Source organism: Centrocercus urophasianus, unplaced genomic scaffold (genome assembly GCF_019232065.1).
Source record: "Centrocercus urophasianus isolate 14NV4802_14NV808 unplaced genomic scaffold, USGS_Curo_1.0 seq_11, whole genome shotgun sequence".
NCBI classification, from domain to species: domain Eukaryota; kingdom Metazoa; phylum Chordata; class Aves; order Galliformes; family Phasianidae; genus Centrocercus; species Centrocercus urophasianus.
In genome coordinates this window covers 55,095,331-55,110,025 of record NW_024884253.1, presented here as the reverse complement: position 1 = coordinate 55,110,025, position 14,695 = coordinate 55,095,331, and the positions used below count along the sequence as shown (strand labels likewise).

At 41.7% G+C, this 14,695-nt stretch overlaps 1 long non-coding RNA gene across 1 annotated transcript; it reads right to left on the bottom strand.

Moving 5' to 3' along the window:
* Nucleotides 1-6,228: 6,228 nt before the first annotated feature.
* On the bottom strand, nucleotides 6,229-13,560 carry LOC122155165. Its single transcript, XR_006167156.1, has 4 exons — nucleotides 12,728-13,560; nucleotides 11,955-12,077; nucleotides 9,957-10,116; nucleotides 6,229-6,488 (listed from the first exon to the last, which is right to left on the bottom strand). It is a non-coding gene; the product is annotated as an uncharacterized LOC122155165 (long non-coding RNA).
* Nucleotides 13,561-14,695: the final 1,135 nt, after the last annotated feature.

The following is a 14,695-nucleotide window of genomic DNA, read 5'->3' as shown; positions in this document are numbered from 1 at the left end:
CAACAATATGCAGAACATGGGAAATTCCAGCCTCACATGAAGAAAAATATTTTGAAGAAGTTCAAGTACTGGAACAGGGTCCCAAAGAAGAAGTCATGGGTTCTCTGTCTTTGATACTCAAATGCAAAAGGACAAGACCCCAGGAATTCTGCTCTATTTGAGTGAGAGATTGGATTGGGTCATCTCCACGCCCCAGTGCCTGCATACACCCTTTTCTACAATGTTGATCATACAGTTTAAAATCAGAAAAAACACAATGGCCTTTCTTAACTACTATTACTCAAAAAAAACTAAATGTTTCTTGCATCTGCGGATGTGGTTTACATGGGGGGAGCCAAAAGCACATATTTGGTCTCCATGTAATAAGTTCTCCATCTGAACTTCTAAGACAATAAACACTTTTTAAAAATATTTTCTTGTTTCTTTTGAGCTAAGTGGATAAAGGCTTTGTTGTGATGGGTGCTGTGCAAGACAGGAGTAAAATGCAATGCTTGAATTCGTTCTCACATTTAGACCCCTTTTCACTGCTCTATAAAAGACCTACAGGATCAGAAGTGGGTGTCAATATAATCTACATTCACTGCAAGACCTCAGCATACCAAAAAATAATAATAAAAAAAAAATCAGAATCAAGCCTAGGAGTTTGGTGCCCTTTGGTGTCATTTAAATACATCCTCCCAAAGAGAACCTCACCACTGAGAGAGTCCCACCACTCCTTGCCTATTCTAGATTGAACTGGAAGATAAAGGGGAAAAAAGGGACCACACAAACAATGGAGGTGCAAAGATTTTAAAAGATAGTTGCCTTTTAAAAGATGTAACTAGCAGCGAATTATGAAAGAAACTCTGTGGATATTATAAAATAAATGTCATATAGATGTTGAGATGAATAAGACAAAGGAGGAATCTAAATAATGTATCACTACTGTTAAAAGTTTGAATGTTACAACTTTATCTCCCAAATAATCATTTTTAAAGGCAGATATATATGTATTTAAGCATTATACCAAGTTTCAATCTCAGATCAGGGGTGGGAAGAAATGGGCACATATCCATCTTGCCTTCAGGCCAAACTATTTAATCAGAACTGGGAATACAGACAAACTTTCTCAGCCTCCCTCTCTACAGTGTCATTGTATAAAGCCACACTTTGCAGCTCACTCCATGAAAATGACCAGTAAAAATATCATGCTATATGACTCCGTTTATCAAGTGGAAAATTATTTTTAATGTACTCCAGAAGAAAGGTAGCAGGTACGTACCAAGCGTTCTTGCAGTCATTATACAGGGGTATATGTCAGTCCATAAATCAATAGCTGGCCCAGTGCCATTCACTTCTGAATGGAAACCTGCTATTTTTGCAGAGTTCTGCTCATAGCAGCTGAGCAACAATGCTAAGTAGTGTGTAGCTATCAGGAAAAAAAAACAGGCATGACAACACAAATCATGGAGCCCCTGATGAACATCTCTGCACATGGCTGCTTCTTCTAATCACCAGCAGAATTTAATGAGACACCTACAGTTTATAGACGCTCCTGTTCTAACATAAATTACCCTGAGAGCACAAAGTCTTCTTTTCAAAGTACTCGTCATTAAACCATAAGCCACAAAGCATCCATTGTCACTAGTAACATACTCCTCATTAATTTATAATTGCATGAAACAATATTCTTCCATACATGACCTACCACAGATCTGAAGAATAAGGCAAAGCCTGTTAAGATTTCCTAATTGGCACAGTTTTGAACTTTTTGGTTTCCATTAATAAAACAATGTTGGAGACCTAGAAACTGATTCCTTGCAATGCTGCAAATAGAGTGGTTCTTCGTAGGCTGATCCACAGAAGGTGAGATAGAGTGCGGTGAGCAGCTGTGGGTCTGCTAGCTGCAGCATGCCATAAATGCTCCCAACTTCCCTTCCACTCCCACATCACTTACGACAGTCTCAGCCTTCAGAAAAATAAAAGGTAGCCAGAAATCACGAAGGTAACAGTTACAAAGGTCTGGAGGGTTTGTTTTTCAATCAATGGTAGGACATTTGCTATGTGGCAGAAGACATAAAGAATGGCATCCCCCTAAAAAGAAAAAAGCTGCAAAAATGAGCTCATCTGAGTCAGAGAGTTCAGAAAGAAAGAAAAGGTTTGTTGCCAAGATGACACTGTCATCTACCAGGCAAGCAGCTGGCAGTCACTGGCATGGATTGCTGCCCCTACGACATGCCCTCAGCTTTATCACCTCAGACCAGAGCATGGTACAGTCATGACCAAAATCCCATCAGACCTCTCTGATGCTCTGTTCAGTAGGTGTCTCGGGCTTCCCAGGAAATAGGCCACGAGCTCTTTTGTTCCCAATGTCAGAGGCACTTTGACTTTTTAACATCTGGGAGGAATATTTCAGGATCCTTGCCTTAATTTTGTTGTAACCTGTGAATGCATGGAATACTGTAAGACTTTCCTGAGAAGAGCCCTCAGAAATTATTAGCACCCTGTAAATTGTGATCTGTGTGAGTGCATATCTACTGCTTGTAGGAGGACACAGAGCAACAGATTTGTGGCATTAGTAGAAGAGCAGTTAATTGCATTGAAAAAGTAATGGAGACTTTGTTCCATTTCTCTTTTGCTGTTAAATATAAGCTGTTTGTCAGGACCTGCCTCTGACATTTCACACCTCCTTCCCTAGACAGACAACCGCATTTCATACTGTGCCACCTGCTGTAAGCAGACCCATCTCCAGTGAAGTTAATGGGGCTGCAGTTTTTTACTGTGTCTGAGAATCTGCCATGGGCCAGATAAGCTGGCCTTAAAATGCTGTGCCTCCTCTTGGTTTGTCAAATTGGATGTGTGGGGAGCTGCTCCATGTCAGACCACTTGGTTCCTTACGAGTCCTGGCCATCAGCACTCTATAGAGAAAAAAAAAAAAAAAAAAAAAAGAAAAAAAAAAAAAAAAAAAAAAAAAAAAAAAAAAAGAAAAAGAAAAAGAAAAAGAAAAAGAAAAAGAAAAAGAAAAAGAAAAAGAAAAAGAAAAAGAAAAAGAAAAAGAAAAAGGCAGCATTTTTTTTCCTCCAGCATTATTCAGATCCTCATCTTCAGAACAAAAATCTGCTGGAATAAGTTTATTTGAAAAATCATTTTTTAATAAAGGAGATGTAACTTTCTCAGCTAAATGTAGTATGAGGAAATCACATTAATGGAATACTTGCTAGAGGAAATTTTAAAATAATACAGACCACTGGGAGGGGAAAATTAACATTCAGGTCCCCACTGGCCACAGTCTAGCATTGCTCTAATGACAGACCAACATCTCTCTGAGGGTTTCAAGTGTGTTTGATTTGGACATCTGTTATCTGCTATCTCAGGCTTGTTCCTGTTACCTCAGGGCAGCCAGGCATGGAGACAATACTTTAGCATTCCCTCTTGTAGAGAAGGGAACTTATTTGTAATAAGGAGAAACAAGCAAGTGACATCCAACACTAAATTTCTTGGAGTTTTGGCCTTTCTTACAAGACAATACCAAAGTAGCCCACAAAAATGCATGTTTCCACTGAAATCAAGTTTCAGCAGTTCAAAACCTTATTCCTATAAGGTTTAGGTTAGGGATGCCCTTGCTTGCTCAGTTCCCGCCAAGCAGGGCCATCTCTGCACCTCCTGCACCCAGGGCCAGCCCCATGGCTGCCCTTTGCCCCCACAACTGGGTTGTGCAAGCAAGAAGTTGTAAGCTAGGCCATGAGAGCCTCACAAAAACTTGACAGGCAACATCTAAGAGACAAGACAAGCCTCGCATCTCCAAATTACCTGAAGGTAACCAACTGACTTTGATATTTTTCAGGTAGTTTATTTCCCTGTGCTTGAACTGACAGCTGCCTGTCACTGCCATGACCTCCAAAACAAGGAGGATGAGAATCCCACAAACATTACTGCATTTGCCTTTAAAAGTTATCTCTACAAAGTTAAGCTTTGCTACTCTTCGTTTTCCTATGTTTTGAATAGCTTTCATTTACACCAATTTTTAGAGAGAAAATGGAGGAAAAAATGTTTCTTTGGGTTACTAATGCTTAGAGGCAAAGCCCATCTCCTGGCATGCAGCAGTGGGGGAATCCAGGGGATTCCTGGGTTGGAGAGGTTATCTAACACCTCCTTCCTTCAGGCTACCACAGCTCGGGACCTCTAAGCAGGTTGCAAAAGTTTGGCTCAGGAAGTCTAGATCAGGTTTGGTGCAAGTTTACTGACTTCCCTTTCAGGCTATAAAGGTGAAGTGGCATTTGGCAGTGTTTCAGGAGAAAAAGCACGATGAAATGTGGTAACACATAGCTACAGTGGGTACGGGTGGGGAGTCAGGTGAACAAACATCAGTGGCAGCGTCCAGGGAGCAGGAACCTTTCTTCCTATTGGGAGGCCCAAAGCGGCTCCATCAGGAAACTCAGAACACCTGAGAGGCACAAAAAAAATACGAAGCTTAGCAGGACATCTGCTCATGATGAAGCCACCGAGTGAGCTAGGGAGGTTAATCACTCACAGGCATGGACCAGATCCAAGGTAAAGAGGCAATGACCCACCAGTTATTAGGGAAGGCTCTGGTGGCAAACTGCTCTGAAGAAGTGCGCTGCTTCAAGCATTATTTTCTGTGGAGAGTTGCCACAGTTGGCTGCTTGGGAATTCTCTAGCAACTCTGTAAGGAATCACAGAATCATAGGGGTTGCAAGAGAACTGGAGATCATCAAGACCAACCCCTTGCTAAAGCAGGGTCCCTAGAAGAGATAGCACAGGGAAGCTTCCAGGAAAGTTTTGAATATCTCCAGAGAAGAAGACTGTCCCTCTGGGCAGTCTGTTCCACTGCTCTGTAAACCTCAAAGTAAAGAAGTTCTTCTTCATGTTTGTATGGAACTTGTTATGCTGCCCTTTTTCCTGCTGCTTCACGCCACTGAAAAGAGCCTGTCCCCATCCATTTGACTTTTGCCATTTAGATTTTTGTAAACATTTATAGGATCTCCCCTCAGTCTTCTCCAGGATGAATGGTCCCAGGTCTCTCAGCCTTTCTTCTTGAGCAAGCCAGCATCTAACCTCCACTGATGTTATTCCACACTAGGTATAAGACTCCGCACTTGCTCTTGTTGAATCTTACCTGGTTCCTCTCTGCCCATCTCTCCAGCTTGTCCAGGTCTCACTGAATGGCAGCAAAGAGCAACCAATTTTGCAAAAAAAGAAAAAAAGTACCTGCTTTGTGAAATACTTCAGCATCCCCATGTAATTTACTGGGAGCACCTGGCTGCCCTGGGAGCTGGTAGGAGGCTCTGCACATTCCCTGCAAGGCTGTGAGCATTCCAAAGGACGCAAACCCTGAGGTCCAGCCCACAAGCAACTTGATTCCCAGCAGCCCCACACCACCACTACATCCTCCCTTCCAAAAAAACTCATCAGGACACTTAGAATATTAACATGATGTAATTTGGTTTCTCAAAATGAGCCAGAACTTCTTTTCTACATTTACAATCAGATAGGGCCTGCATTTGCTAATTCAGAGCCTTTCTATTTCCCTGTGGTGCTTGATCCCCTGGAAGCCTGATTCTGCTTTGACTGTGAAACAGATACAAATGTGCAAGGCCACATCCAGAAGCAATTGCTAATCAGATCCTTAATTTGTACTTGATAACGTTCAGCTCATACGCACAGCAGGTGGGTGCAGGAATCTGATGGCTTTGGATTGTGTGAGGAAAAGAAAAAAATACTCTTGTTCTGTATTTGGCATGAAAATTATTAATCTTCTTTATGTTCTTTTAAGTTAAAACATAGGGTATGGAATGTGAGAGACTAACATTTTAATCTTTTCACTGGAGTAAAATAATTAAAAGAGTTTCACAAACTCATTTATTTCCACATGAAATATTCTATTTCAGGCATGCTTGAAAAAGAATTTCAGAAGTTGGCAATTCAAAGCAGGAGGCTGCATACTGATAACGGGAAATATCTCTGTGCAGCCTCAGATCACAGGAACCCACTAAGCAAAGGAGCCAATTTGTCTTTCTACTTTTGAAGAAAATGGTTAGAATGCTAGTCTGAAATCAAAGCACATGCACGCTTGTTTTGCAAGAGAGACTCTATAAAAATGGATTGAAAGAGCTGCAGCTTATTTGGTGTCTCACAATTATTTACTGTGAAAAGAAAAGCTACCGAGTCTTTCCTTTTCTAATTACCTTTCATTTATTGTATACAGACAGGGGATGTAATGCTGGGCATTTTAAGAACTGTCTGAAGGTGAACTTTCTGCTGACTGTCAAAGTGTTTGATATTCTAGGGCTAGGAGTGCCAGAGGCAGGCAGACCTTCTCTCCATGGGGCCTTAGTGCGGGAAAAGCTTCTCTCTGTGATAAGTTTTCACCCACAAGCATCTCCTGGGACACAATGGCCCGTGATTTCCTTGGCAGCTCTTTCAAGATTTTTTTCCACACTCACTCAGTTCTTGGACATTTGGAGTCTGGCAGATTTGGAGAAAAAAATCTGCAAGGGAATTTTGGGTTCAGAAAGTTACATTCACATTATCAGCATTCTAATTTGCCCTAAACTCAAACTTAACCCAGAAGGAACCATTAAATGCTGCAATCTTCTGCAGATCACAGAGCACTGATTCTCATAGTGTTGCTCTTTGTGGAGGATCCATAAATGTTTGTTCAGTTATTTATTTTGTCCACATGAGACTGATTGTTGATTTGAAGACATCCAGGCACGGAAAGTCCTCTGCTTCTCTTCGTAGCTTATTTCAATAGCTAATCACTCTCACTTGCTCCTCAATTAAATCTTCCTGATTCTGGCTTCCAGCCATCCATTCCCAGTATGCATTTCTCATTAAGTAAGACAGCTAAGAGCAAGTCAGGGTCAGTTACTGGCAAACTACGTCCTCTTTGCAAGAATGTGTGTCAGCATTTTTTTTTATTATGAAATCTTTGTACATTTATTTAAATGAATTCAAAATAAAACAAAAACCCACTGACACCACCAACAACAACAAAAACAAAGTGAATTTAAGTGATAGCATTTCATTTCAAAAGGCACCAAGGCCAATGTGAGCATATGGTTTTAATATTTCTCTAGGCAGGCATTACCAAGAATTGGCAAAATACAAAAAGGTATGTATTTTTCCTCTGCTTTGTATATCGAACATCTGCATTCTTTTCTACCTCAAGTGTCTGCTTATGAAGAAATCTGCTGACTAAGGAGGAGGCCAGAACAGCATGAGAAATTCAAAAGCTGTTATCAGCCAACCATGTAAAGGGAATGACTGAAGGGAATGAAACAGGACTCAAGGCTTCACCTGTCTCTAGCAAAACTCATGGGAAAAAAAACCCTCAAAGTCCTAACTATGGCATTCAGCAGCTCTATTTTCTTCTCTGTAGTTGTTTCTTCTTGTCAACTCTACCCTAAAATCAAGATGGACAGAAAAATGGAGGCATCAGAGCCTGTAAGAAACAGGAATTACTCAAAAATGCAGGGAAAAACAAAAACAAAAAACAACAAAAAACAAAGCCAGCAGAGAGAAGGAAAAGAACTCTGAGCTTGCTTCCATTGAAATCAGTGGTAGTTTTGATCTCAATGCTAATGTGCGCTTTACTACACTGACTGAATTATTTCTTCTATCCATTCCTCTCAGAGCCAATATCTGTCAATGTCTCTCAGCATTTCAGTGTCTCTGCACTGGGGTAGGTCCATCTGGGTTTGGAGGTACGCAAGGACAACATGAAAACCTGAGGTTTTCATTTTGTAAATGATTTGTAAATCCACTAGAGCCTGAAGTCCACAGAGAAGTAAAATTAGGCCAACAGCCCTAGGGCAAGGGCAGAAAGAGAGTAAATATTAAAAAAAAAAGAAAAAAAAAAAAAAAGTAAAAAAAAAAAGTACTGTCTCATGAATTTCAAAGCAGACTCCTATAAAACAAGCCAGATATGTTTTAATAACTAAGATATTGGTCTAATTTGATATTGTTGTTCTTCAGCAGGCACAGGCAACGCTGTGTGTAAGCAGTCATCCCAAATGAGTGGGTCCCACAAATACCATTACTGTGGTTATCTGGCTGTGCCCTTTCAAACAACTAAATGAAATCAAAGACAACCTACATACATTAATATGTTGTACCTTTTCTGCAGGATGTTCTGGCATCACATTAAGTGCTATTTCTAGAGACTGCCTGCAGCAGATTTAAATTCCGCTTGGGTTGAATAAAGGAAAGATAATGTTACTTCAATCTCTTCAAGTCATCTGGGTTTTGTTTTGATCATATTTCAGGAATATTCACATGCTTTCCATATAGTCTTAGTCTGTACAAGTATTTTTGTAACATAAAGTTCTCTTTTCTAAGGTCACTTCTTTTGGATTCAGTGCAGCCATACTGATAAACAGGAGACGAAGGGGCATGAGAACTTATTTCCCCATTTTATCACAAACTCCAAGCAACAAAACATACTCCCCAGATACTAAAAATAGTTTGGGGCCAAATCTTACATATGGAAATTCCCATGACTTTTAATAAGCAGTCAAGAACTGCAGGGCTGGTCTCTCAGCCACCTCTGTACCCCCTTATTAGATTATTCCTGGGCACAACTGAGGCTGAAGAACACCTGGATTTGTATCACAGCTCATTGGTGCACTCTGCCAGACCCTGAGCATGGGGGGTACCCCTAAATCTGTTCAACTCTCAGCTGGTTCTTTGCATTGCATGCAGCACTATTTGCTCTCATACAAACGGCTCTGCTTGGTTTAGGTTATTAGTTATCACTGCCACTAAAGTTAAAAAAGGCAAAGAGGGAAACCAAGTCCTGAGCTGTCTAGGCTCCAGCAGCTGGCACTGAATGGCACCATCAGATTTCCCTGAGCACCTATGCGGGCATATACAATACTCTCTGGCTAAGGTCAAAATCCATTGATGTCATCTAGGATAGAAATAGCTCCACCCCTCAATCCTGAGGCCATTTAACCCTAATTCCTTGCATTGCTTAGATCCAATAGTACCTTTGTTCCCTCCATCTCCACCTCCTGGGATGCTACAGGATCGCTTCCCAGATATCATAGTACACTCTAAGTTGGACCCACAAGGATCACCAAGTCCAGCTTCTGGCTCCACACAGCAACACCCACAATTCAAACCTTATGTATGAGAGTGGTGTCCAAACGCTGCTTGAACTCCAGAACTTGGGGCCATGCCCACTGCCCTTGGCAGCCTGTTCCATACCCACCACCCTCTGATGAAGAATCTTTCCCTAACTCCCCTCTGACCTTCCCCTGATACATCTTCATCTCCATGCTGTTCCCTGGGCCCTGTCACTGCCCCTGTGCTGCCTGTGAGGAGCTACAGCCGCCATCAGGCCTTCCCTCAGCTCCCCTGTGCTGGGCTGAACCACCCAGGGACCTCAGCTGTCCCTCATATGTTTTCCCCTCCATCTATGTACGTAGTTGAAGGAATTCTCTTCTCAGCATCAACCACTGAGCTTTGAGCATAAAAGGATAGAGAAGATGATAGAAGAAAAGTGGTTATGCAGCCAAAGGAATAGCATTACCTGTCTGAAATCAGCAGCAATTTCCCTCACACTTGCATCCTGGAAAAGTCACTGCTTCAGAAGATAACTCCCAGGGTCCCTCTTTTAGAGGTACCTTCAAATCAGATTATGCAAGCATAGAGTACTGGCTAACTTTTTGGTCCTTCCTTGGCCACCACTTGGGGTGATGCACGTGTGGAAGCTAAGGTAGGAGTGTGTAAAATTTATCAGGAGAAAGTGAGGGAAACCAAACATTTATGACTAAGAATGAATTACCTTGATCTCAAAAGACCAAAACGGTGAAAAGAAAGGTTACTTCAGTTCTTGCCAGATTCTCTTTTCAAACGACACCTGGCTCCACACTTAGTCATATCTCTCCTCTGAACTAACAGTGAACAACCTAAGCTGTATGAAAATCATTGCTGGCCCAAACATGACTCACCGGGAATGAAAGCCAGGCTCATTAATTACTTTCTGCAGAGCATTCCCCAAAGTGCATTATTCATGCTGAAGTCTTGAGCGTGCTGTAGTTCTTAAGGCAGAGGTGAGAAGACCTTCACTAGACTGCAGGCTCTGAGACTTTGGACTGAGTGTGCACCAACCTGAAGGAAAGGAGGGACGTATATAACACAGAGCTCAACATGACTGATTAACTGGTGCTAATAGAAGTGCCATCATAACCCTGAAGGGAGACATAATTCCATGTGCAAAGAACTCACTGAGAAGCAGGCAACCAAGGTGCGCAAGTTATAAATCGTGATGCTTACCTGCTCTCTGCTCTTATCAGAAGCTGGAGTCTCTGACCACGTTTCCCTAGCCAAGTGCTAGCAACACTTCGTGGCACCACAAAGCCTTCCTGTACAGATCTCCTGAGCTTACCTGACTGAAGCAGTCAAAGGTGATAATAACATTATTTATATCATGTATTATATTTTCAAGTAATAGCGAACAAATATCTTTGCCTATGTTCACAAAATAAAATAAAAAAATACTTAGTGCTAAACCTTTGGCAATGAGCATATTAAAAGACTGGTGCATTATTATTCTGAAGCCTTCTCCCTGATGGTACAGAGAGGCATTTACAGCTGATGTGAAGGAGCCACACTTTGTGTCAGATTTCCCTCGGGTACTGCATGAAACTGCACAATAAATGAGCATCACTGTAACTTAAACAGATACCAGCTCTTCAGAGACATGAAAATAAGAATGTTGTGCTGATAAAACTTAGCCCTGGCAAGTCTATTACACTCATCACAAAGTCTAATAGTTTCTTTCTAACGGGAGCTGTCTTAAAAATTAATGATGCATACTTTCAACGTTATGCCATCACTGATGCACAGCTAAGTGAGCTCAGTTGAGATTGCAGCTGGGCATGTGGGTGGTTATGTCCTTGAGGTACTGAGGGGTGGGCTCAGCAAAAACTTTCCTGCTGCACCTTTGTTTGCCTATTTTGTCTACGGTGATGTTTTAGCAGATCTCCCAGTCTGTGTTGTCCTGCTCAGCTGCCAGCAAGGCTGCTTCAGTTCTCCACCTTGAGTCAAAAATTGCATACGATAGGACACAAATGCATCTTTTTGACTGAAGTTCAGGAAAAATGCACAACTAATTTCAGTTGCAAAGCAGAAAAAAACTTTCCATAGCACCTTCCAAACTTTCCGGTTTGAACACTGAATGCAATACTTAAAAAGATGCAATCAGATGTCAACTTTCTATGCAAAGTCATACAGCATTTAATATTGAAATTCCCATTGTATTGACCCTGACTTACAGTGCAGAAAGTAAGTAGCTTTTAATCTGAGTTTACTTAAAATTATTGATCTCTGCAGTCACACATCAGACGTGTGCACCAGTTTTCTAAAGGGCTCTTTGCCATTTAGTACAGCATGGTGCCCACTCCCACTCCTCCAGACCAGCAGCAGTCTGGGAGAGGCAATGAGAACCATGCTCAGAGCCACGGGTTGCAGGTTTGGCTCTCCAGGATATGAAGGTCAGCATCCCACACCCTGCTGTGTCCTCAGAACTAACCAGACACTGGCATTCCAATGGCCAGAGAGTGTAAGCATAGCTAGTAGTAACAGGCTTAAATCCTGAAACTAAATTTTCTCCCCTGAAGGAGGTGGCTTACTGTTGTTACAGGCGTAAAAGAGGCATAACAGAATGTCGTGTTGTCACGAGACAGGATGACCCCTCCCTAAAAGGCGGTAACATACAACAAGGCATGAGTATATAAGAGGGTGTAGTGCTCAATAAAGAGAGACTTCAACATCATGCCATATTGGTGCTAGTTCGTGCACTCCCAGGTCGTGAAGCACACCGACGCCAAAAGGAACTTACAGGCAACGTTGCTCAAAGCTGCAACAGCTTACACTGTTTGAGTTTACACTGCTAGCATCAATCAATTCCTCTCTAACTGAGAATTAATGAAGATGTATACTTTTACCATGCTGGGCTGGCCCAGTGCCCAGGGACAGGGAGCCATACATTTTCCATTACTGGATGCATTCAGTTTCACTGATGGGCAGAATCCTGATTTCATTGTTACTCTTTCCAAACTACAAAATCTCTGAAAAAAAGAGGCAGAATATTCAGTTAGTGCTAGAAGACTGAAAAACCCAGGTTTGGCCCACTGGACCAAGTGCTTGGCTTCTCTGGGTGGCATTTTGGTGAGGGCATTCCTACAGGAACTGTGAGGTTTGATACAAAATGAAATGCTTTTCATAAGAGTCACGGAATGGCTCAGGTTGGAAGGGACCTCAAAGCCCACCCAGCCCCAACCCCGTGCCGTGGGCAGGGCTGCCCCGCACCAGCTCAGCTGCCCAGGGCCCCATCCAACCTGGCCTTGAGCACCTCCAGGGTTGGGGAATACAGACTTTTGTCAGCCTTCGAAGTCTGATCTTTCAGGAAATAAAACTTCTGGAACTGTCTTTCTTACTTCAGTCTTTCTTTCTATGAAAAGAGCACTATGTAAGGTATATGGTTAACAGTGTTTGAGTTTACACAAATTTCATCTCTTTATAATGCTGGTCATATGTGCTACAAGATGCACAATGATCTCCAGGAGGATATTTAATTTATAGAATGTCCGTTTTTCTTTTTTCCTTATTATTTTCCACTGAATAAATGGCAGAAAAGGAAATGAAATTCATTTTATAGTATTTTTTTTCTTTTGATGATAAAATGTACACAGTATCAGTTTGAATTATGACATCTCACCCTTTTCTGCTCTTCAGTAAAGGCTGAATTTTGCTTCATGTTCCTCCTCTGAAGTATTCCACAGCTGTGTAGCTCCGCTCACAATAAAAACATAGAATCATAGAATCAGAAAGATTGAAAAAATCCTCCAAGACTGTCCAGTCCAGCCATCCACCTTCTGCCAATATTTGCCCACTAACCCATATCTCTCAGTAGCATACCTACAGGTTTTCTGAGCACCTCCAGAGACAGTGACTCAACCACCTCCCCAGGCAGCCTGTTCCAGCACTTCACCACTCTTTAGAAGTTTTTCCTAATATCCTACCTGAAATATCAATGCTGCATAGTAGAATCCCAAATGTAACATAAAAAGTTAAACAAGTATTTTTATCTATTTTGACTGTGCAGGGACAAGTACCTTTGTAGCATCTCACCATGGGATAACTTTCTTTCATTCTGGAAGGCACTGGGGCACATGAGCAACTGAAGCCAATTCTGCTGGAGCAGGTAAGCCGAGTCAGGTGGGCAGCAGCTCTAAGGCCAATCTTAGCACTTGCTTAAATCTGCTGCAACATCTTATTAAGGTAATTAAGGAAAATGCATTTCACTGGGCCAACGCGTGCTGGTTGGTCACAGTAAAGTTCAACGGCAGCACTTCTACCCACATGACCACTTCAAATAGTTTAACAGTATTTAAGTAAATTCATACATTGATACGGGGGTTGAAGCCAGCTGAGCTGGGCTGCACTCACACTATCTGTCTGTTGAAGGTATTATACAACAAGGTGATGCAGAGTAAGCTTAAATCTTTTTAACATAGAGTCTAAAAATAAATTTGTCACTCTTTTTAAAAAAAAAAAAAAAAAAAAAAAAAAAAAGTAAGATCATTGCAAGAAGCTACGTGTGTTCCTGATAGAATTGGGAACAATTTGCACATATTTTCCAGCAAAGTAAGGCTGTTTTGTCCTGGAATCTAATGCTGCCCTGGGGGGATTAAGCTACTCAGAGTTTGCATCCAGTTCTGTGCAGATCCCAGGGAAAATATTTATGCTCATCCTGGCTGCAAATTTTTAGGTGAGAGGTTGAGCCGCCGCTCAGCATTGTGCAGACTAGCAAAACTACAGCATTGCAACAAGATAGAACAGTGAATCTTTTTCACAGCTGCAACACATCGTTTTCCAGAACAAATAGGACAGATGCCATGAAATTCTTCATGGTTCTCCACGAAGTGATGACCAGCATGCTGATCAGCATGCGGCCCAAAGTCCTTGAATTACTCCATTCACTCCACTACTCTGTGATACAGTGAGAGGGGGCTTCAACCTGGCTGTTTTAAAACCAACTATTAACACAAGCTGGTACAAACCCTGCACCAAGGGAATAAATAGCAAGCTTATCTGCCTAAATAATTTGTAACTTTCTAAGTTTAGATTTGACAAGGAGTTTGAGCAGAAGCCAGTTTAAAGAATGTAAGAAGTGCCTTTGGCTTACATCTGTTACATCTGTGGAAGAAAAGAACACTGTCAACTTATGAAAATATGCATAATACACCAGATTGCTCTCTGGAAGTATGTATTTGCTAAATAACGTAAACTCATCACAAATAGTTCAGCTGTAGTCCTCTGAATCCTCCAGTACTGAAGACAGAGAAAGCTTTGCCACATGGAAGTCTGAATTGACTTAGACACAGAAAAACTGATGAAAGAGCCATACAAAATGATAAACCAGCAGCCATCAAAGGGTGGGTAATATTTTCTACCTTTTGACCTTTGACCATTTTCTGACTCCCAAGGATTTCTTTAACTTTTTACAATTCCACCTGTTACTGATGCACATCAGGATATTTTGGGGCAGGTGAGTGAGTCTGTCTGTTCCTTCCCTCTGAGAAGTCCAACCTGCAGACATTACGGACGGAGGCCCCAGGTGACCCCAGGCAGTGAGGGCACTGCCCAGCTAGTGAGAATTCATTACAGGAGGAACTGAGAGAAG